The sequence below is a fragment of the Nicotiana tabacum genome, chromosome 1 (genome assembly GCF_000715075.1).
Source record: "Nicotiana tabacum cultivar K326 chromosome 1, ASM71507v2, whole genome shotgun sequence".
NCBI classification, from domain to species: Eukaryota; Viridiplantae; Streptophyta; class Magnoliopsida; order Solanales; family Solanaceae; genus Nicotiana; species Nicotiana tabacum.
In genome coordinates, this window is record NC_134080.1 from 124,053,796 (window position 1) to 124,076,556 (window position 22,761).

The following is a 22,761-nucleotide window of genomic DNA, read 5'->3' on the forward strand; positions in this document are numbered from 1 at the left end:
ATTCTTATTAGACATTCCGGAGTTAGAGCTATATAGTGTTTTTCTCAGCTTGTGGATCCGTGAGTTTTCGGGTTTTGGGATAGTGTATCAGATTTTGAGAAGTTATGTGTATATGCCGAGCAACATTTAAATATTTTCTTTCTTTCGGTTGTTTTCAGCTTTTGATTGTTTATTCCGCAAGTTTAGTTTATTTTCCGCACTTGTTAGGCTTACCTAGTCGTAGAGACTAGGTGCCGTCACGACAGTTCATGGAGGGCGAACTGGGGGCGTGATAAGTTGGTATCAGAGCTCTAGGTTCATAGGAGTCATGGATCCCAAGCCGGTTTATTAGAGTCTCGCTGATTGATACGGAGACTTCTGTACTTATCTACAAGAGGCTATGTAACTGTTAGGAAAATTCCACTTCATTTGATTTCCTTGTCATGTGATATTTTGACATCACAATTTTAAACTTCTGTCTTCTATGCTTTCACAAATGGTGAGGACACGTTCTACTCGAGATGATCAGACACTCGTGCCCCCTATTGCAGCCGTCAGAGGCCGGGGCCAGGGTAGAGGCCGAGGACGTGCACGTGGTGCATCCAGAGCACCTACGCGAGCTGCCGCCGAGGTACCACCAGCAGTTCTAGCCAGAGTCCAGGCACTTGACACGCCTACTGCTACTACTACCCCAGCTCTTCAGGAGACTTTGGGACAGTTCATGAGCATGTACACCACTCTGGCTCAAGCAGGGTTGCTTCCCCTTGCTGCAGATACATCTCAGGCTGGGGGAAGAGCACAGACTCTCGCCGCCCGCACTCCTGAGCAGCGAGTGCATGTTGAGCAGGTCCTTGAGATTATTCTTGTACCACCTGTAGTACTAATTCAGCCCGAGGATAGGGCAGCGGCTTCCGAGGATGAGCAGCTGAGGCTTGAGAGGTTCAAGAAGTACAAGCCTCCTGTATTCAGTGGTCTAGCATCAGATGATGCTCTAGGATTTCTTGATGAGTGTTACCGAATTCTTCATACCATGGGTATATCAGGATCGAGCGGGGGTTTCCTTCACTACTTTCTAGCTTTGAGTTGCTGCCTATGAGTGGTGGCGCACTTATGAGTTAGATAGTCCAGATGAGACTGCTTCACTAACTTGGACTCAGTTTTCAGATTTGTTCCTGAGGGAGTATGTTCCTTAGAGCCTCAAGGACGCATGGCGCGCAGAGTTTGAGCATTTGCGCCATGATGCTATGACTGTCTCATAGTATGTTGTCTGTTACACTAGTTTGGCTAGGCATGCACCAGCCTTGGTTTCTACTGTTCGTGAGAGAGTTCGTCGGTTTATTGAGGGCCTTATTTCCAGCATCAGGTCTAGCATGGCTCGTGAGTTAGAGATGGATATTTCTTATCAGTAGGTGGTGAGCATTGCTAGGAGGATTGAGGGTATGCATGCTAGGGAGAGAGAGGAGAGGGATGTCAAGAGGTCTCGAGAGTCGGGCTATTATTCTAGTGCCCGTACCCCAGCTGCAGGTCGTCATGGTAGGAGTTATATGAGTCGCCCTGTTCATTCAGCTCTTCCAACAGCCAGTGGTATTCCAGCTCCTTCTAGGCCTCAGGAGCCTTATTATGCACCACCGGCATCTAGCGCACCTCCTGCGCGGGGTGCTTTCAGAGGTCAGTCCAGCAGACCTAGCCCGAGCCAGTCACAGTGCCACATCCTCCCAAAGCTTGTTGAGTGTGGCGACACACGCCATATGGTGAGGGATTACCCCAGATTTTGGAGGGGTGCACCTCCATAGACTTCTTAGCCACAGCATGCCCTGCAGAGTTCTCAGGCTATAGTTATAGCTCCAGTTACTACCCCACCTGCTCCTCCAACTAGAGGTGGATGTCGGGGAGGTAGAGGTCTCCCTAGAGGGGGAGTCCAGGCCAGATACTATGCCCTTCCTGCCCGTACCGAGGCTGTTGCCTCCGATTCTGTCATCACATGTATTATATTGGTTTGCCACAGAGATGCATCGGTTCTATTCGATCCAGGCTCTACTTACTCTTATGTGTCTTCTTATTTTGCTCCGCATTTGGGTATATCTCGGAATTCTTTGAGTTCCCCTGTTTATGTTTCTACTCCTATGGGAATTCTCTTATTGTAGACCGCGTTTATCAGTCGTGTTTGGTTTCTCTTAGTGGTTTTAAGACCAGAGCTAATGTATTGTTGCTCAACATGGTAGATTTTGACATTATCTTGGGCATGGACTGGTTGTCGCCCCATTAAGCTATTCTTGATTGTCACGCCAAAATCGTGACGCTAGTTATGCTAGGTGTACCGTGTGTTGAGTGAAAGGGTACTTTAGATCATACTCCTAGTAGAGTTATTTCTTTTCTTAAAGCTCAACGTATGGTTAAGAAGGGGTGCGACGCATATTTAGCTTATGTGAGAGATTTCAGTATTGATACCCATTCAATTGATTCAGCTCTAGTAGTACGGGATTTTCTCGATGTGTTTCCAGCTGATCTTCCAAGCATGTCGCCTGATAGAGATATTGATTTTGGCATTGATCTATTGCCGGTCACTCAGCCCATTTCTATTACTTCGTATCGTATGACTCCTCCTGAGTTGAAGGAGTTGAAGGATCATTTATAGGAATTGCTTGATAAGGGTTTTATTCGGCCCAGTGTATCACCTTGGGGTGCTCCTGTCTTGTTTGTGAAGAAAAATGATGGTTCTATGTGTATGTGTATTGATTATCGCTAGTTGAACAAGGTTACAGTGAAGAACCGTTATCATTTGCCTCATATTGATGATCTATTTGACCAGTTTCAGGGCACACGGGTGTTTTCTAAGATTGATTTGCACTGAGGTTACCATCAGTTGAAGATTCGGGAACCAGATATCCCGAAAACTGCTTTCAGCACTCGGTATAGTCATTACGAGTTCCTTGTTATGTCATTTGGGCTGACCAATGCCCCAACAGCCTTTATGCATTTGATGCATAGTGTGTTCCGGCCGTATCTTGACTCATTCGTCATTGTCTTTAATGATTATATTCTGGTATATTCCCGAAGTCAGGAAGATCATGAGCAGCACCTGAGGACTGTGCTTCAGACTTTGAGAGAGAAGAAGTTATATGTTAAGTTCTCTAAATATGAGTTTTGGTTGGATTCAGTGGCATTCTTAGGCCACGTGGTATCGAGTGAGGGTATTCAGGTGGATCTAAAGAAGATAGAGGTCGTGCAGACTTGGCCCAGACCATCCTCGGTTATAGAGATCCGCAGTTTTCTTGGTTTGGCGGGTTACTACCGTCGTTTTGTGGAGGGGTTTTCATCGATTGCGGCCCTTATGACCAGGTTGACCCAAAAGGGTGCTCTATTTCAGTAGACGGAGGAGTGTGAGGCGGGCTTCCAGAAGCACAAGACAGCTTTGACCACAACCCCAGTTTTGATATTTCCTACAGGTTTGGGTCTTATACGGTCTATTGTGATGCCTCGAGGATTGGCCTCGGAGCGGTGTTGATGCAGGACGGTAGGGTGATTGCCTATGCATCCAGACAGTTGAAGATTCATAAGAAGAACTACCTTGTTCACGACCTTGAGTTAGTTGCCATTTTTCACGCCCTGAAGATTTGGTGCCATTACTTATACAGTGTGCCTTGTGAGATTTATACTGACCATCAGAGATTACAGCACTTGTTCAAGCAAAAGATCTATATTTGCGCCAGAGGAGGTGGTTCAAGTTGCTGAAGGACTATGATATCACTATTTTGTATGGAGTTTGGCTTATTTACCAGTATTGGAAAGGCCTTTGGCGATAGATGTTCAGGCCTTAGCCAGCCAGTTTGTGAGATTGGATCTTTCGGAGCCTAGTCGGGTTCTGGCTTGCATGGTTTCTCGGTCTTCCTTATTTGATTGTATTAGGGAGCGGCAATATGATGACTCTCATTTACTTGTCCTCAAGGACAAGGTTCAGCACAGTGATGCCAGAGATGTGACTATTGGTGATGATGGGGTATTGAGGATGTATGGTCGGATTTGTGTACCCAATGTTGATGGGCTTCGAGAGGTGATTCTAAAAGAGGCCCATAGCTCGCGGTATTCCATTCATCCAGGTGCCGCAAAGATATATCGGGATTTAAGGCAGCACTACTGGTGGAGGCGGACGAAGAAGGATATAGTTGGATTTGTAGCTCGGTGCCTCAACTGTCAGCAGGTGAAATATGAGCACCAGAGACTGGGTGGGTTGCTTCAGCAGATAGAGATTCCGGAATGGAAGTGGGAGCGGATCACCATGGACTTTGTAGTTGGGCTCCCACGGACTTTGAGAAAGTTCGATGCTATTTGGGTGATTGTGGATCGGCTGACCAAGTCCGCACATTTTATTCCTGTGTGTACTACTTATTCTTCGGAGCGGTTGGCGGAGATTTATATTTGGGAGATTGTTCGTTTGCATGGTATTCCAGTGTCCACCATCTCAGATAGTAGTACTCAGTTTACATCACAGTTCTGGAGGGTCGTTCAGCATAAGTTGGGTACTTGAGTGGAGTTGAGTACAACATTTCACCCTCAAACAGACGGACAGTCTAAGCGCACTATTCAGATTCTTGAGGATATGCTCCGTGCATGTGTGATTGAGTTCGGAGGGTCTTGGAATCAGTTATTGCCATTGGCAGAGTTTGCTTATAACAACAGCTATGAATCCAGCATTCAGATGGCACTGTATGAGGCTATATACGTGAGATGGTATAGATCCCCAGTGGGTTGGTTTGAGCCGGGTAAGGCCAGATTGTTGGGCACAGACCTGGTTCAGGATGCTTTAGAGAAGGTTAAGGTGATTCAGGATAGACTCCGCACAGCCCAGTCTAGACAGAAAGAGTTACGCAAACCGGAAGGTTCGTGATGTTTCCTACATGGTTGGAGAGCGGGTTCTGCTTCGGGTTTGGCCTATGAAGGGTGTTATGAGATTTGGGAAGAAAGGGAAGTTGAGTCCGAAGTTTATTGGCCTTTTTGAGATATTGAGGCATGTTGGGGAGGTTGCTTATGAGCTAGCCTTACCTTCCAGATTGGCAGGAGTTCATCCGATATTTCATGCTTCGATGCTCCGGAGGTATCACGATGATCCGTCGCACGTGTTGGATTTCAGTTCAGTCCAGTTGGACAAGGATCTATCTTATGTTGAGGAGCCAGTGGAAATATGGGATAGGCAGGTTAGAAAGCTGAGGTCAACGAACATTGCATCAGTGAAGGTTCAGTAGCGGGGTCAGCCGGTCGAGGAGGCGACTTGGGAGACCGAGCAGGATATGCGCAGCCATTACCTTATCTTTTCACTACTTCAGGTATGTCTCCTTGCTTGTTCGAGGACCAACGAATGTTTAAGTGTAGGAGGATGTGACAACCCGGCCGGTCGTCTTAATAATTAACGCCTCGATCCCCTATTAACTGCTTTCCCTAAGTTTAATTCTGCTATTTTGATTTGTCGGGATGTTCGGTGTCGAGTTTCAGAGAGTTTTGGGACACTTAGTCCCTAAATGAGAACTTAAGTGTTGGAAAGTTGACGGTAGTTGGATCAGTGTGAAGATGGCCCCGGAATGGAAATCTGATGGTTCTGTTAACTCTGTTGGGTGATTTCAGGCTTAGGAGCGTCTTTGGATTGTGTTTTGGAGGTCCGTAGCTAATTTAGGCTTGAAATGCCGAAAGTTGAATTTTTGAAGTTTCCGGTCCGATAGTGAGATTTTGATCCAAGGGTTGGAATGAAATTCCGGAAGTTGGAGTAGCTCCGTATTATTTAATGTGACGTGTGTGCAAAATTTCAGGTCATTCGGACGAGGTTTGATAGACTTTTTGATCGAAAGTGTATTTTGAGGAAATTTTGAGTTCTTAGGCTTAAATCCTTGGTTAATTCGAGGTTTCGATGTTGTTTTAAGTGTTTTAAGGATTGGTACAAGTTTGAATAAGCTATTAGGTGATGTTTGTGCTTTTGGTTGAGGTCCCAGTGTCTCGAGGTGATTTCGGATGGTTAACGAGAAATTGAGAAACATGTTGCAGCTGCTGTATTTTTGCTGCTTCTGGTATTTTCGCATCTGCAATTTTGCGGAGCCGCAGAAGCGGCATAGGAACCGCAAAAGCAGAATTTGGGAATTCCTAAGGAACCACAGATGCGGTGAAATGTTCGCAGAAGTGCAACCGCTCCTGCGGTTAGACTTTCGCTGATGCAGAAGATGGCATTTAAGTAAAAGTCGCAGATGCGACATAGTTTCCGCAGAAGCGGGACCGCATCCGCAGATGCGAAAATCACTAGCCAGAATATATAAATTGTTGCCTTCGCGAATTTGAGCTATTCTTTCACCATTTTCATCCGGGTTAGAAGCTTTTGAGAGAGATTTTTGAGCAAAACAAAGGGGAATCACTTGGAGGTAACATCCTTGACTTCATAACTCGTATTTATGTGATTAAGGACCTAATTAGTGGTGAAAAATTTGGGAAAAATGGGTAATTAGGGCTTAAGTTAAAAGACCTTTGAATAAGGATTTGAGGGGTCATTTGGACTTCGATTTCAGTGTTCTTGTTATGTATAGACTCGTGAGAGTACGAGGTTTCTGAAAATGTAAATTTTACCCAATTTTGAGACGTGGGCCCGAGGGACATTTTCGTATTTTACATAATTTCGCATAATAGCTTAGAATTTAATTGTAGAATCAGTTACTTGAAGTGTTATTTACATTATGTAATTGAATTTAATAGATTTGGGCCATTTAAAGTCGAGTACTCATGGCAAAGACGTGGTGTTGGGTTGATTTTGAGCTGGTTCGAGGTAAGTGACTTGTCTAACCTTGTGTGGGGGACCTTCCCCTTAGGATTGGAATGTTTGGTAATTGAAATGCCTTATACGTGAGGTGACGAGTGCGTACTTGTGCTAATTGTTGGAAATCCAATTTTCTTTACGTAATTAGTAGTATGTTTCCTTTCCTGTTTCTACTACTTGCACTATTAAACCTGTTGTTAGCTTAGGAAAGCATGTCTAAGTGACATAATTGTTTTATTTGATTCAACCTACCTTACTTGAATTCTGTGCAGCATGCTAGGTTAGAATCACTTATTGCCTCAATATGAAATTTTGCCATTTCTGTATATTTTCCTGCTGCTGCTGTGTATTTATTTTGGGACTACGGATGTGGGATTCCGGTAGCTACCCATTGTCTGTTTACTTTGGGACTACGGGTTAGATTTCCGGTAGATCCCCCTGCACATTTACTTTGGGACTACGGGTTAGATTTTCGGTAGATCCCCCTGCAGAGTTATATGGAACTACGGGAATGCACCCAGTAGATTCCCCCAATACTAGGTATTTATATTTGGGACTACGGAACGGGATTCCGTTAGATCCTCGCGCACTATGAGTTGGACTACGGGACGGGATTCCTAGAGATCCACTAGACATGTACAGATGGGACTACAGGACGGTATCCTGGGAGATCCCCGATTGTTATTATTGGTGCTAAGCTGTATTTCCTTTCCATGTTTACCTTGTTTCTGTGTAGTTGTTGATGTCCTATACATCCTGTATTATTTTACTGCCGTACTTATTTATACGGTTCTGTTCTTTACTGTTGATCTTTATATTTTATTTAACCTCAGTAGGGCCTTGACCTTCCTCGTCACTACCCGACCGAGGTTAGGCTTGACACTTACTGAGTACCGCTGTGGTATACTCTTTTTTTAAATCCAGTAGGCGAGGTGTCTGGGGCTAATTATTATATATATTTAAACTAAAGTGAAAACATAATGTCAATGTGGCTAAGAATTGTAAATGGCTACCTATTGTACTTACAGTAGTAGACTCAAAATTGATATCACATATTGTACTATGAAATGGAAAAATGGCCATATTTCCAACTTCTACTCGCGTGCATGTCATGTTGGCTATGTCTTATGAAAATTCTAGGCCTTGTGATGATTGTAGCTGTTGATTAATCCCTGTCATTTGTTGAAAATCTGCAGCTTGCTAGAGCTTCCAAAGTAATATCCATTTCTGAACTAACCATCGATTTGAACTCCTAGTAACTGAGCTGTTTTGCTTCCAAATTTCACAGATGTTCTTTGTGTTTGATATCCAGTTCTTCCCTATCTTGTATTCATTGTTTGTCATAGTTGAAGTACTTGTTATGTAACCCCTTGTTGTCCCATTGTCATAGCCCATATAAGCCTCTAAAGTACACATTCTCGACCATAGATACCTGGGAATTATGTTGGACTTGGTCTGTTGTGACCAAAATTGCAGTTTGAACCCTGCCCTTATGTGTGAACTTCCTCTAGGATTATCTTGCCTGCGTATCAGTAATGTTGTATGTATATAGCATCTATATGTTTGCCATCCTGTTATTCTTGTGTAGTCCCTTTGGTCACATAGTCGTACCCATCTAAAGTTAGAGTGTGACTGTGTCTGGTATCCTGTTGTATCCATGTTATCTTGTATTCTGCAATCTGTTGCTGAGCATGTTACATTCCTTATCAATAAGATGCCTTGATCATGAGAAACATGCCAAAGCTCCTCAATAAACACATAGTAGCCCAGTTTTTTATTGTGTAAATCCCATGCCATGCTTATGCCCATCCTTGCTTCCCTCCCATTGGAATGAGTACATAGTACTAATACCACTAAATGAGAGTTATTCAAAAGCTGGGGCATGACCACAGTAGCGTTCCTTGCAAAAAAGAAAACTAGGTTAGCAATAAACAAATTTGCCATACTCTCCTCCACATGGATTTGAGTATGATGAGCGTGTGGCATCCCAGAATTTCTCCTGCTCCTACTACTCTTTTCCTCCTCCTCTCCTAGGTTCTTGCGACCTTTAATCTAATGTATGGGCATTGTAATTTATCGTTATTCACAATTTTCCTCCCTTTGACATCCAGATCTCCAAATCCAGTACACTCTATTGGGCCAATATCCAAAACATAATTGGCTATATGATTTGCTAGCTGGTTTCCTTCCCTCACTGTATGAGATATCCTCAAGTTGCATCTTTCCATCAGCTCCCTTATTTCCTCCACATATACTACAACAGACCATGGTACATTCCATTCCCCTGTTAGTACATTCTTGACTAGCATTGAATCAGTGTGCAAGTTAATAAGAATGTAATCATGCTCAACACAGTACCTTAAGGCTTCAAGAATAGCTTTCACCTCAGCTTCTGTATTTGTACCATCCTCTATTTCTTTACCACATGTATAAACTACATTCCCCTCTTCATTCCTCAACACATAGCCTATGGAACTCTTACCTAGATTACCCCTAGATGCTCCATCAGTATTGACCTTTATCCATCCTTGCTCAGGTAACTCCCATAACACCTTAGTATATTTCAACTTGGGTGTGTATTGTTCTAGTAATTGCATCAAATCAGGCCATTTATGTGGTACATTTTTCAAGCTTGGTTTTCTGAATTTGACTAGGTATTGAAGTGTGGTTGATACCTGGTATATAACTCTATTACCTGAGATTGCATCTCCATATTTGTATGAATTTCTTCTCTTCCATAATTTCCAAACTATTATCGACGGCAATGCCTGTAGTACTGGTTGTATCCTTGGGATCACCTGGGTAGTCCAACACTTCAGCACAGGTTGATGAAATGTGAGTACATCAATATTAATACCTACAGCTGATAAGAAATATATCCACACCTTCCTAGCAGTATAGGATTTGAAAAACAAATGTGCCAAGGTTTCTTCTTGTGGTAGAATATAGCACCAACATCTAGAAGCCATAAGGTATCCCAATCTTCTGAAAAAAAATCATCTAGAGGTATTTTGTTCTTCCAAACCTTTCACATGAAGAAAGACACTTTAAATGGTAACCCTTTCACCCATATCATCTTGTAAGCTTTGCAACGTTCCCTCCTTATCCTGATATAATCCCAAGCTGACCTCATAGTAAACTCACCCCTTGTTTCCAACATCCAAAAAGGCTTGTCCAGTACCATATTTTCACCTGGTGGTTTGATGTTCTGCAATATATGATTGGCTAGATCCTCAGGTAATAGTTCCCTTAGTTTCTGCTCATTCCAGTTCCTCCCATTCAGTACTTCATTTACATTTTGAACTGACTCATCACAGAAGAAGTCTGGTGGTGTTATGAAATAAAGATCCCCCAAACCAGTCCAATTCTCAAACCAAAATAATGCAGATCCCATTTTAGGCTGCCACAGAATTTGATGCTCAATACTATCTCTGCATTCTAACATTTTCCTCCAAATATGAGAGCCATTTCTTCTCCATGGAACAACAATGGCATTTAGTTTCTTACAGTATTTTTGGCTCATAAATGAACTCCACAATGATGGTTTGGTTCTGAAGTTCCACCACAACTTACAAAATAATGCCTTAGAGATATCATGTAAAGATCTAAAACTAATCCCTCCTTCTTCTTGTGGCAAGCATAATGTATCCCAAGAAGCTCAATGCCTGCTACCTCCTTCAATTGAACTACTCCAGAAAAATCTTGCCATGAGTTTGTGCAATTTATTGATAACAAAGGCTGGTGCATTAACTGCTGACAGTAAGTGAATAGCTATACTCTGAATAACATGAGAAATCAACACAACCTGCCTCATATAGACAACATTTTACCCTTCCAAGACTGCAGTTTATCCAGCACCTTGTTTATGAGACCATTATAATATTCCATCTTCCTCATAGAATAGAAAATAGGGCATCCCAAATATGTAAATGGGAACTCCTGCCTCCTGATCCCAGACACTCGTTCAACCTTGCTAAACAATGTTTCATTGGTAAGATGATGCATATAGACTGCAGATTTTGCTTTGTTAATCAACAGACCTGAAGCTGCTTCATAAGCTGACAAAACTTGCGTTATCAGTTGCAAGGAAGTTTCATCTGAAGAAGAAAAGATAACGGTGTCATCTGCGTATGCCAAGTGATTAATCTTAGGACTCCACTTAGGCAGGCCAAAGCCACAGAAATATAGATTATTATGCAAGACATTCAATCCTCTTGATAATGCTTCTGCTGTCAGTATAAACAAAGTAGGAGATAAGGGATCTCTCTGTTTCACTCCTCTAGTGGACTTGAAAAAACCATGTGGTTGGCCATTTATCAAGACAGAATACCAATTATTAGAGACCAAACCATACACCCAACCAATGAATCTTTCAGAAAAGCCCATTTTCCTCAGAATTTTGGTCAGAAACAGCCATGAAAGTTTGTCATAGGCCTTCATCATATCCAGCTTAATTACTACATTTGGTCCTGCCTTAGTCCTTAACCTTATATCAGTGATTATCTCTTGTGTCAATAGAACATTTTCTATAATACTTCTGCCCTTTCACAAAGCCAGCTTGCTCATCAAATATAATATTAGGTAAGAGCCCAACTAATCTCTCATGAATAACCCTTGAAAATACTTTGTTGATAAAATTACTAAGGCTAATAGGCCTCATGTCTGAAAATGTGATCACCTCTTTCTTCTTAGGTAGTAATACTAGGTTTGTATGAGTGATAAACCTAGGAAGATCTTGTCCATTGAAAAAGGCCTTCACCATCTCCACCACATCCTCTTCAACTATATCCTAGCAACTATGAAAAAAACAGCCATTAAATCCATCAGGACCCCCAGCACTATAATTATTCAGACCATACACATCCTATTTGACCTCTTCTGTAGTAGGTTGTCTCAGCAGTTCTTGATTATGTTCCATATCCACCATGTGTGGTACATGTTCAATGATATCAAATGTAGTAGGAACCACTTCTTCATGAAACTGTTTTTGAAAATTTTGTACTGCCTCATTAGCCATTTCTTCCTTATCTTCTATCCAAACACCGGTTGTGTTTTGGATTCTCTTAAGCTGTAGCCTCTTTCTCCTACCATTCACATGTGCATGAAATAATTTCGTATTTCTATCTCCATCATTGAACCATTGCATTCCAGCTTTCTGCTTCCAAAACTTTTCCTCCAATGCAAGATTTTTGACTAATTCTGCCTGCACTTTCTGCAATCTTTCTCTATTTTGTACTGTAGGATTAATTTCAAACTGAGCTTCATGAACTCTAACTACCTCTTCCAAGCTAGCTATCTTCTGAAAAATATCACCAAAAGTAGCCCTGCTCCATGTTGATAGAGCGTTCTTCAGTTTCTTGAGTTTGTGATTAAACAATATGAAAGGATTACATAGAAATCTGCTTTTCAGTTCTCCTGTACCACTGCCTTAAAGGATTCATGTTCTGTCCAAAACTTTAAAAATCTGAAACTCTTCTTTATAGGAACAGAAACTGAATCAAATGAAATCAAGAGAGGACAATGATCTGAACCAATGGGTTATCCAAAAGATATTCAAGACAAGAAGACACTTTGAGGGTGCTGGATATATAGAAGAGGAGGTGAACAAGATGGAGAGATTCTCTGTGAATCACATGTACAAAGCTATGCAAGGGGAATTTCATAAGGTGTCATAAAAGAGACTAGTTTGTAATAACCATGGACTTTCAAAGTGGATATTCATACTAAGGTTGGCAATACAAGATAGGTTAGCTACAAAAGAAAGTCTAGTAAGATGGGGGATCATAGAAAACAAAACATGCTCCCTCTGTCAAAGAGAAAATGAAACTATATAATACTTATTTTTTTATTGTGAAATGTCAACAAATATATGGAAGAATCTTCTACACTGGCAAGGCATTAAGAGAACAAAGAAAGATTGGCAGGAAGAGCTAAAATGGATCAAAAAGGTGGCTAAAGGAAAAAGTGGAGGAGCAGCAGTATGTAGGATGGTACTAGCAGCAACAGTTTACCATATTTGGCAAGAAAGGAACAATGTCATCTTCCAGAAGAAGAGGAGAACTACAAATGCTATTCTCAAACTAATCATCCAAGAAATACATGTTAGAGCCAAGATGTTTCTTAGGCTAGATAGATATATGATTGTACTGAATTGGTACCCGGATGAAGTCTAGGTGGAAAAAGCAGTAGGAGAGGAATTGTAGTAAGGCTAGAAATCTCCCAGCTAGGGCTTCATGTCCAGCAGGAGTTTTGATAGAAAGCTAGTCCTAGATTTTGATAGTATGTAAATACTTATACTTGATAAATAAAATTTTTTAATTACCAAAAAAAGGAATATGAGTTGTGTATTTTATCCTGTATATATGTGTATTCTTTGAGCATGTCATATGTATCTGATGTGTATACTTATATATCTGATATGTATCCATGTATATATTTATATCCATGTATATTTGCATGTGATATACATGTATCTGCAAATATACTTTTCCAACTCATTTTTAACCAAGAATTTTGACTCTAAATCAGTTTAGATTACATCAAATCTCCCTCAGATTTTATATATTACCTCGTATAAGTGTTTTTAAGGAATTTCAACCATACCCATGGAGTTAAAAAAGGTTTTCTGAGGTATTGTGTATGTTTGTATATTATTAATAACTTTTTGTTGGCCAAAAAATTTAAATTCTATGGCTAAACTGTTGTTAAGAATTGTAAAATATGGTTCATTCTCGTAAATGCCCCTAAAAATAAACACTTCAAACTACGGGTCGAGCTAAGCAGTCCATTGTGTGACGGCCCGATAGGTCGTTTTGAGCACTATCTCCTTTTTCTGTGTTCCAGGACCTTTCCTAGCTTAATTTGATGATTTATGATAGCATGTGTGGTTTGTATAGTTTTTCTGAAAGTTTGCATGTGAAATCTTAAAATAAGGCTGAGTTGACCACGGTCTATATTTTTAGTAAATGACCTCGGATTTGTATTTTAATGATTCCGTTAGGTTCGAATGGTAGCTTTGAATTTGTACGCATGTTCGGTTGGGTCCCAAGTGACCCGAGGGCGTTTCTGCGCATTATGTGAAAAACTGGAAAAATAAATTTCAATGTTGAAATTTTGAGTTTTCATAATTTGAATTAGCGAGCAAGTTTATATGATGTTAATACACTTGTGTGTGTGAGCACCCAATTTTTGCGCCACATGACATTACTCTTAAAATAGTCCAAAAATCATTTTAATTACTCTTATAGATTTTAGGAATGTTTTTCTTTATTGGTTTAGCATTTATTCACATTGTTCATGCATATTTAGAAATGTTTTTAAGTCATAAAAATCACCAAAAAATATTTTATCATTATTTAGTATGTTTTAGGATTTTAGTTGTATTTTAGGTTTTAACCTTATATTAAAAGCCTTGTTCATAAAAAAAAAAGAGAAAGAAAAGTGCTTTAATCATTTTTAGGTTTAGTTAATTAGTTAATGTGTTTGATTCATATTTCTATTAGTTTAATATTAGGAAAAATCGAGAAATTAGCTAAATGTGCAAAATATCGGATTTAATTGGAAATTGGCTTAAGTTAGAAGGTCATCTTTTGTTTTGTTCTCATAACTGGGCCAAACAAGCCAGGCGGCCCAGCTATCTTCAAACGCCTGCCCAGCCCAATCCCCATAAAATCCAATCCGGTCCACACCCTCCCCCCAATAACCAAACAACATCGTTTTGGTAATGTCCAATCTCAACCGTTGATTTTCCATCATCCGACGGTTAGGAACTCGCCCCTAAACACTTCCATTTCCCCTCATCTCTTTCATGCTCTCTCGGACCCGTCGCCGAAATCATCTCTCGGCGGTGGTTGAACAACAAACGGCCTCAAACTTTTACCCTATGATCCTCAGCATCCCCTCTTTCTAAAGCCCTTATCCTCATCCCTCAAATCCCTTAGAAACTCTAGTTACAGTAGATCTAAAAAACTCCAAAAATCCTAGTCCGCCTTTTGCCGTTTCTTTCAGTTGATTTTAGAATTGATTTGACCTGAGACTTGTGTTAATCGTTTGTTCTCAACGAGAATATTCGATTAACACTAGTTTTGGCTTATCTCGAAGATGTCGGAATCCGACCAGATCGTCACTTATCAGCCAGTGTTCTAATCTCTCCTATAGCCGCTGCCGTTCTAAAATTCTACAACGCTCGACCCCATTTGAACATTGCAGGGTAAAATCTCCAAATCCCACACCTTTTTCTCTTTCACATATTGTTTCTCCTTCTGGAATTAATCATAATTTTTCTCTTTGTTATAATTGGGTAGGTTTAAATTCTGCATGCTCTGCTCTAGATTGGTAATCAGTTATGTGCTTAATTAAATTGAATCACTTTCACTTGAATTACTAAATTAGAGCATAAATTAGGTGGTTTTCATGTGCACCATCTTGTTTGATTCAGTTGAAATGAATTTGGGCCTGTTTGATAGACAGGCCTGATGAGTATGAAAGCCCATTAAGCGTGGCTGGTTTGTTGGGTAAACAACCCAAGAAATTGGTTTGTTGAATGGTAATTAACAGGGGATGGGAGGGTATTTCAAGTTTTTAACTTCGAAAAATGTTTTTGTAATTACTAGAAGCTTCTGGGTTGGGGTTTAAGTGTAAAACATAGAAGTTAAGGGGAGGGATAAAAATAGGATAGAATCATTTTAATTGGACAACTGTCCATTTCTCTTAAAAAAGATGCAATTTTTCTAAATTTTAGGAGGCTGACAAATTCTCTTCTAGACCCTCTCTCATTCTCTTATATAGCACATATATATTCTATATAAGAGAACGCACATTCCCTCACACACATATACTAATTCTCTGCAAAAAGACCTCACCCTTATATCCTCATCCATGCTGATTTTCCCTAAAAAACAAAGCTGAAAGTTCAAGTTAGAGACATAAAACAAAAATTCGAAAAACCAAAAAAAAAAGAAGATTTAAAGCTACTTTTCTTCTAACCGGTCCTACTTCACATTTTCTGGGATTCTTTTGAGTTGTTTGTTGGCTGGAGATTGAAGTTGCTCTGTGCTAAGCTTGTTTTTGCTAAGATTCCTATCGTTTTTCTTCAAACCTTTAATTGGTTTTGGTCTCTTGTTTACTTGCTGATTAAGGTACGAATCCTGTTTTCAAATACATGGGTGTTATTTTGATGTAATGCCGTTAAGTTTGTTGTAATCAGTTATTTATGTATGATAAATGTCTCCATGTTAAATGAAACTTGATTTGGTTCAACTACTTCTATATGTGAAATACAACATAGAACCATGTATAATATTATTTCGTGAAATTAGTTGCTGAAACCTTATATTGTTTGTTTCTTATGGATTAATATGTTCATGTGCTAACGTGTGAGCATTGCTTGATTAAAGTAAGGATTTGGAGTTTAAATTTCATTCACTTTTGGAGTTATAGAATATCATCATCAAGTCTTGAACAAAAGCGATAGATCTGGGTGATAACAGGCCTAGAGGTGGTCATTAGTATAATAGTTTAATTTGATTAAGGTTTTTTTAGTTTAGTTTAATTTACTTCTGTGAAGCTGATCCATGGCTTGATGATTCATTTTAAAAGTTAAATCTGTAATAATAGGGATTCACACATGTATTGAATTTACGAAGTAGGCTGTTTGTTAATTGATAGAATGGTTGTATGTGTAATAAGGCTTAATAGGATTGATTTGTTGCTAATGGCTGTTCGTATAATATGAGGTTTCCCATAGTATATCCCTTTAGTTGGGAAATCTAAGTTTTTAGTATTTGTTCTTGGTGATCTTTTTCCTTTAAATTTTTGCAAAGCATGCTGGTTGTCTAAATTATGATCATGTTTAAAACTCCGTGAGAATTGTTGGGACACATTTTTTTTCTTAAAGAGATGTCAGGGTCCAATTTGTTTATAAAATGGACAGAGTCAATGACTGTGTGAATGATAAGCTAAGCCGGTTTTTGGACATTATGAACCCAATATGCATGGGCTCAATTAAAGCCCACGTAATTGAGGTGTCTCATAGTTAATCTCTTAAATCTTTTGGTTCTCTTCACAATAGGCAGTCACATAATACAGTATCACGTTTGCATTTCTTGAATGTAATTAGGAGTGGCCAATTGTAAATTTGTTTAGTCGAGATCGCTTATACCATGATTTGAAAGTGAATCTAGCAGTCCGTGGACTTTCAGGACCAAATGATTTTCCAGCCCACTTTGCTTGTTGATAAACAAAAACTAACACAAAGAATTACGATGCCCACATGGTGTTTGACAATTTACCAACATACATGTGTTCTTTTTCTTTTCTTTTTTTATTTATAAATTCCATTTTTTTTTGGGACTTTCACACACGATCTCAAACTTGAGAATTAATCAACTCATAAACATTCTTAGTCTGCTTTAGGCGTGTTTAAATAAATCATCATGATTATGAGTATAGTTCCCGTGGCGTAGTTACAATACATAAACCCCAATTCAAGTGTGCGTTTCACGCGACTTGACCACAACTTCAAATAATAATAATAATAAATATATTGTAAATCCTTGGTGCGTTTCACGTGGCGCGCTTTGCAATATGTACCAAAACGACAAATGTACAACATCTTAACTTGTTCAAAAATAGCTCCATAAATACTATAAAGAGGTTACAATTTAATCAAAAGCGTCTAGAAGGTAAAATGCACATAAGTCTTAAAACATGTAATAAATCAGATAATTAGGCCAACTATTAATTGTTAAGCTACCGTGCTAAAACTATGGACTCGGGAGTACCTCACACCTCCTCCGAGGTTAATAGAATTTCTTACTCGGTCTTCTGTATTCGCGGGCCATAAAAAATAGAGTCAATTTTCTCGATTTGGGATTTTAAAATGAACCGGTGACTTGGGACACCATAACAATTATTCCAAGTAGCGACTCTAAACTAAATAAATAATCTCATTTCAAATAATATCACTTTAATTAGAAAAACTTGTGTGACCGCTCTGGCAGTGTTGCTGGGGACTTGAACCCAGAATATCTGGTTCAGGATTCAGAATTTGAGCTTAGATAACTGTTATACTTGGCTTTTATTTATTATTTGATTTTTTTACGTGTTTGAGCCTAATGTGTTAAATGTCATTTTTTACCGTTTTAATATTATTTGAATTGTATATAAAACTTTTACGGCACCCAACTTCTCTCAGAGTCTTCTATATCTTCTAGGAAGCGTGCGCTTCGTGTGACTTCTTTTCTGTTAGAGTCATACCCCTAATTTTAGAATGAGAATTGGACAAGCTGCAAAGCCGGTGAAGCTTCTGTATTCCCGATACATTGCCTCCCCTCCCCCCCCCCCCCGGTTTGAGTTGTCCGCTCGGGTAAGCCGGGTCTAGAACTCCAAACTCAGGATTTAAACCTAGAATAACATAGCCTCATGCCGGATCCTTAGTAGGAACGTTTGTTTGCATCACGTGCATTTGATTTTGGGACTTAACACAGGAGTTGGGTCCATCTAGGGAAAGTGTACCCGATATAAAAGGCAATCCAAATGTATTTTTACATGCTACTTGTGCATATGTTTGTTGCGGTTTGCATGTTGACCGGCTGCTAGAATAGGGAAAAAAACCAAAAGTGAGGCAAGAGAGAGAAATTTACCTGGTTCCTAAAAATCTGGATATTTGAAATTCCTGAAACTTTGCCGAAATTTTGAAAAAAAGGAAAAATAATTTCAAAACAAGTCAAATGTTTTCAAAAAGACATGTTTTTCTGTTTTGTCAACATTTACCAAACTCGCGGGTCTGATTTTCACCGGATGTGAGATACATAGGCAACCCCTACCAGGTCCGACCTTATTTTCGCAAAATTGACCAAAATAAGAACCTTTTTGAAATATGGTCATCACCCGTGGCCGTTCTTGTCAAAATAACCTTAAAACGTTATGCCAGAAGGTTATTTTCGCAAGAATAACCATAATGTCAACCCAAGTCAGTCTTTTCCCTGTAATCAATACCAGTTGGCAGAAACAACCCTAAATACTTTCTTCAAGTGTTGAAGGATCGTATTTGCAAAAACAACCCCTGTTTTATTACTAAGTTTATTGAATTGTATTTTTAAAATTAGCCATTTTTTGATTTTGGAAAATGTGTCGTTTTGATCATTTGTCCTTAATTTGCATACAGAATGAGCACCGTTGAGAATATACCTTTTCGGGTTGTAGATGAGATTCCACTAAGACTCCACATGTGGTGAAATAACCTAGGGGAGGTTAGTAACTGTTCTATGACTAAGGCAATATATGGGCTCACCGGTCTTTTGAAAATTAAGCCCGGGGTTGATATGAGCGAGGCACCGATACCATTCTGGGAACCGACACACAATGTTTTTTACTTTTCAGATTATGAATTGACCCCTACGCTAGGGGAGATAGCAGGTTATGCTGATTTTGATGGGAGTTTTAGGCATCAATATCCAGTAGTACCCAGAACTGTGACCCCACACAAATTGTTGGACCTTCTGAGCATTAATTGGCAAGTTAAAAATGAAAATTTGGCCGAAAGTTTCTGTAGATACCACTTATTGTATAGCTGGTATGGAGACCCATACAGATTTGAGGCTATAGACACTGGTTTGAGTCACCAAGGGAAGAAAAATAAGTGGGAAGCATGCCGAGGTTTATCCTTCGTAGTCGCATTCCTCGACGCTCTGATATGCCCAAGGAGTGACGGGCACATAGAGTTGGGACTTGCAGGGATGGCTGACTTTCTTTTCAAGTAGGCCAACGGTACTATTGTGCCAATGATTCTCGTGAAGATCTATCGAGCCCTAGCTGCCTGTCAAGATGGTGCAAATTCTTTGAGGGTTGTAATCTGCTTTTGCAAATGTGGCTGGTGGAGCATCTCTATCATCACCCAATATACATGAACTACAGATTAATTGGCTCAGTTGCATCGAAGAATACAAAAATAGGGTAAACGGCTATGAGTTGCCGGAAGGTACTGAAGCATGGTTCACACATCTGGGTTCTTTAACCATAAAGCAAATTGAGTGAACTTTCAGTTGGCTCCCGGTCAACGAGGTTATCTACATGTCTGCCGACGTATGTTTTCTGTTATTGATGGGTCTTCGGAGTATTCAGCCATATGCTCCTCATTGGGTTCTATGCCAGTTGGGAAGGCATCAAATAGTCCCTCACGACGAAAATTTGAGTGCACAGGTTATTGAGCTACGCCCAAGGGATGCATTCCAAGAAGAAAAGGTTCGCTAGGTTTGGCAACAATGTAGGTTTCTGGAGCCACAGACTTAGGTGCGGGATTTATCCTCTGGTGAAGTAGAGTCTAACTACACAACATGGTATGGCAAGAGAGCCCAGGTCAATCAAGAACCAGAACATCCCGCCAAAGGGCCCCATGTCCAACAATTCACTTTACGGGGCACTAGAACAGTGGGTCTGGTTAGCCAAAGAGCAGGAATATCGGGCTACCATAAGCAAATTAGAGAATCAAGTCAGAACCATCAAAATTTGAAAGTGGGTTGCAAGCCGCTGAAGGTGAGGGAGAAAAGAAAAGGTTGGCCTGGAAAAATTAAGCCCTCCAAGCTTAGCTCTGGGAAATGAAAATAGCTACCGAAACGCTGGTAAGAAGTGAGAGGGACGAAAAAATCATAAGTAACCTGAGGCAAAAAATGCATAACTATGCGGCTGACCTGACAAAGGCCGAGAGAGATTTAGCAAAAGCTCGGGTAAGGGTGGAGAAATATGCAGAAGACTAGAAAAGGTCAGCCCGCCAGTTGAAGCAAAGATATGACAGAGAAGTTGCAATTTTATAGAAAAACTGGCCACCCTCGAAAACAAAATGGGTCAGCAGGTAAAGGACTTCAAAGCAGAATGAGAATATTGTCATGAACTGATTAACCAATTGGAAGAGAGGGTGCTGCAGTTGCAAGACCAAAACAATGAGACCACGCAAATAATAGAAGTTCGGGAACAATAGATTGGGCGATTGCTCCAGGAAAAAGGCGCTATTAAGCTCAGAATTAAGGAAATAGCTGACTACACTGCAATGAAATGCCATGAGTGTGAAAATATGACTAGAGCTATGTTCTTTGCTTCAGTGCTGTGTTTTGCCCGCCAGGTCATGGTCGATCTGGAGTTCCTTCAGGAAGAGCTTACATGCAGGCCCGCGCTGAGACCGACTGATGTCCCGCAGTCCCCCGGAATAACGTTTGAGGCTCATCTGTGTTCTTAGTTGTTCAAGTCATTGAGTTTGTATTTTACTTTTTCTCACATCAAGTTTGTTTGTCCTTTCATCCATTTCGAGTCTGTTGTTATTTGTTTTGAGTCTGTATGTTTCCTTCTTAAGTCAATTATTAATATCTTCGAGTCTTTGTAATGAAAAAACGAAAAAGATTTTATCAATGAAATATTGAAAAACCCCAAAATTTTCTTTTCTTTCATTTTGCATTTACTCCCCTGAACTATATAATGGTCTGGTTCATACGACATCATGATACGTAGGCAATCTCTATCGGATGCGATCATAACCATAATTAATCTAAGTGAAAATAAATAAAAAAAGAGAAAATTGAGAGACAATAAGAAAAGGAAGAAAATGTGATAAAAACAAAAGTGAAATCCAAGAATGATAAAACAAAAGCGAAAAGGAAGTGGAAATGAAATAAAAGAATTACAGAGTGAAAAAAAAGTGAAAGCTGGGATGAAACACGCAGACGTTACAAAAACATTTTAGAAGTGTTTAACTGTTCAGGTGTATTGCGTCCCCAATGTGCGATTCCCTATATGTTAAATGTCTCAAAACTGACAAGGTTGTTGTGTGTGTAAATAATCCAGGTTCTATTCAGGTGGTTGGTTTTGTTGGTAATCTGGCTTCTCACCCCTATTTTACAAGATCCAAAGGAAGGGTTCCAATGTCTTCAGAAAGCAGTCTCCGCATTGTCGATCCTGAGGATAACCCTATACCAGTTATGTCACAACTGGAAATGGCCACTGTCGAAGAAAATAAGAGGCTACGTCTCTGCATGTTTGAAATATGGGATGCCTAGAGAAACACCAACTGCAATCCCTGGATTCCCCGAGTTGATCCCAAGAACGGGTGGAACCACCAACATCCCCATGACCAACACATTTGTCTCGTTTGGATACCCTACTATATCATCCAACTTTACCGGTATGCCTTCTGAGGTCCGCCCCCAGGCACCATTTTCAGGGGTACCTTCAACATTGTTCTCCACACCACCGATCTTCACCATGTCACAACTAATCATGCCTAGGCCATGATTTGAACCTACAACATTCACCTTCCAAGGCCTGCAATTTCAACCTGCTATGACTTATGTCACTCTAGACTCGTATGCCCAACAGCCGCAGTATTAGTCTCCAATTAATCAAGAAAGAATGGTTAGAAATCCCGAGCATTAAGAAATGGCTCGGAAGATGAGAAGCTTGGAACATTGCTTGAAAAACATGCAATGCTTGAGCGGCCAAAAAGGTGTTTCCTATTCGGATTTGTGCATGTTTCCCAACGTTCATCTACCTATTGGTTTCAAAATGTCAAAGTTCAAAAAATATGACGGGCACGGGGACCCAATCACTCACTTAAAGAGACACTACAATCAGCTAAGAGGGGTTGGTGGGAAAGAAGAGCTTTTGATGTCCTACTTCGGGGAACGCTTGACAAGAATCACCTCGGGGTAGTACATGGATCAAGAAATCACCCACTGGAACATATGGGACGATTTGGCCCGAGATTTTGTCAGACAATTCCAGTATAACATGGACATCGCTCCAGAAAAAAACTACTTGTCCAATTTGAAGAAAAAAATTGCGGAAAGCTTCCGCGGGTATGCTATCAAATGGCGCGAGCAAGCCGCCAGAGTAAAACCTCCGATGGATGAAGCAGAAATGGTTACAGTTTTCCTACAGGCCCAAGAGGCTGATTACTTTTAGAATATGATGTCCGCCATGGCCAAGCCATTTGCTGAGGCTATCAAGAT

At 40.2% G+C, this 22,761-nt stretch overlaps 1 long non-coding RNA gene across 1 annotated transcript; it reads left to right on the plus strand.

Moving 5' to 3' along the window:
- The first annotated feature begins 15,597 nt into the window (after positions 1-15,597).
- Positions 15,598-21,189, plus strand: LOC142181087 (uncharacterized). The gene is made up of 3 exons (XR_012709349.1): positions 15,598-15,903; positions 18,933-19,017; positions 19,148-21,189. It is a non-coding gene; the product is annotated as an uncharacterized LOC142181087 (long non-coding RNA).
- Positions 21,190-22,761: the final 1,572 nt, after the last annotated feature.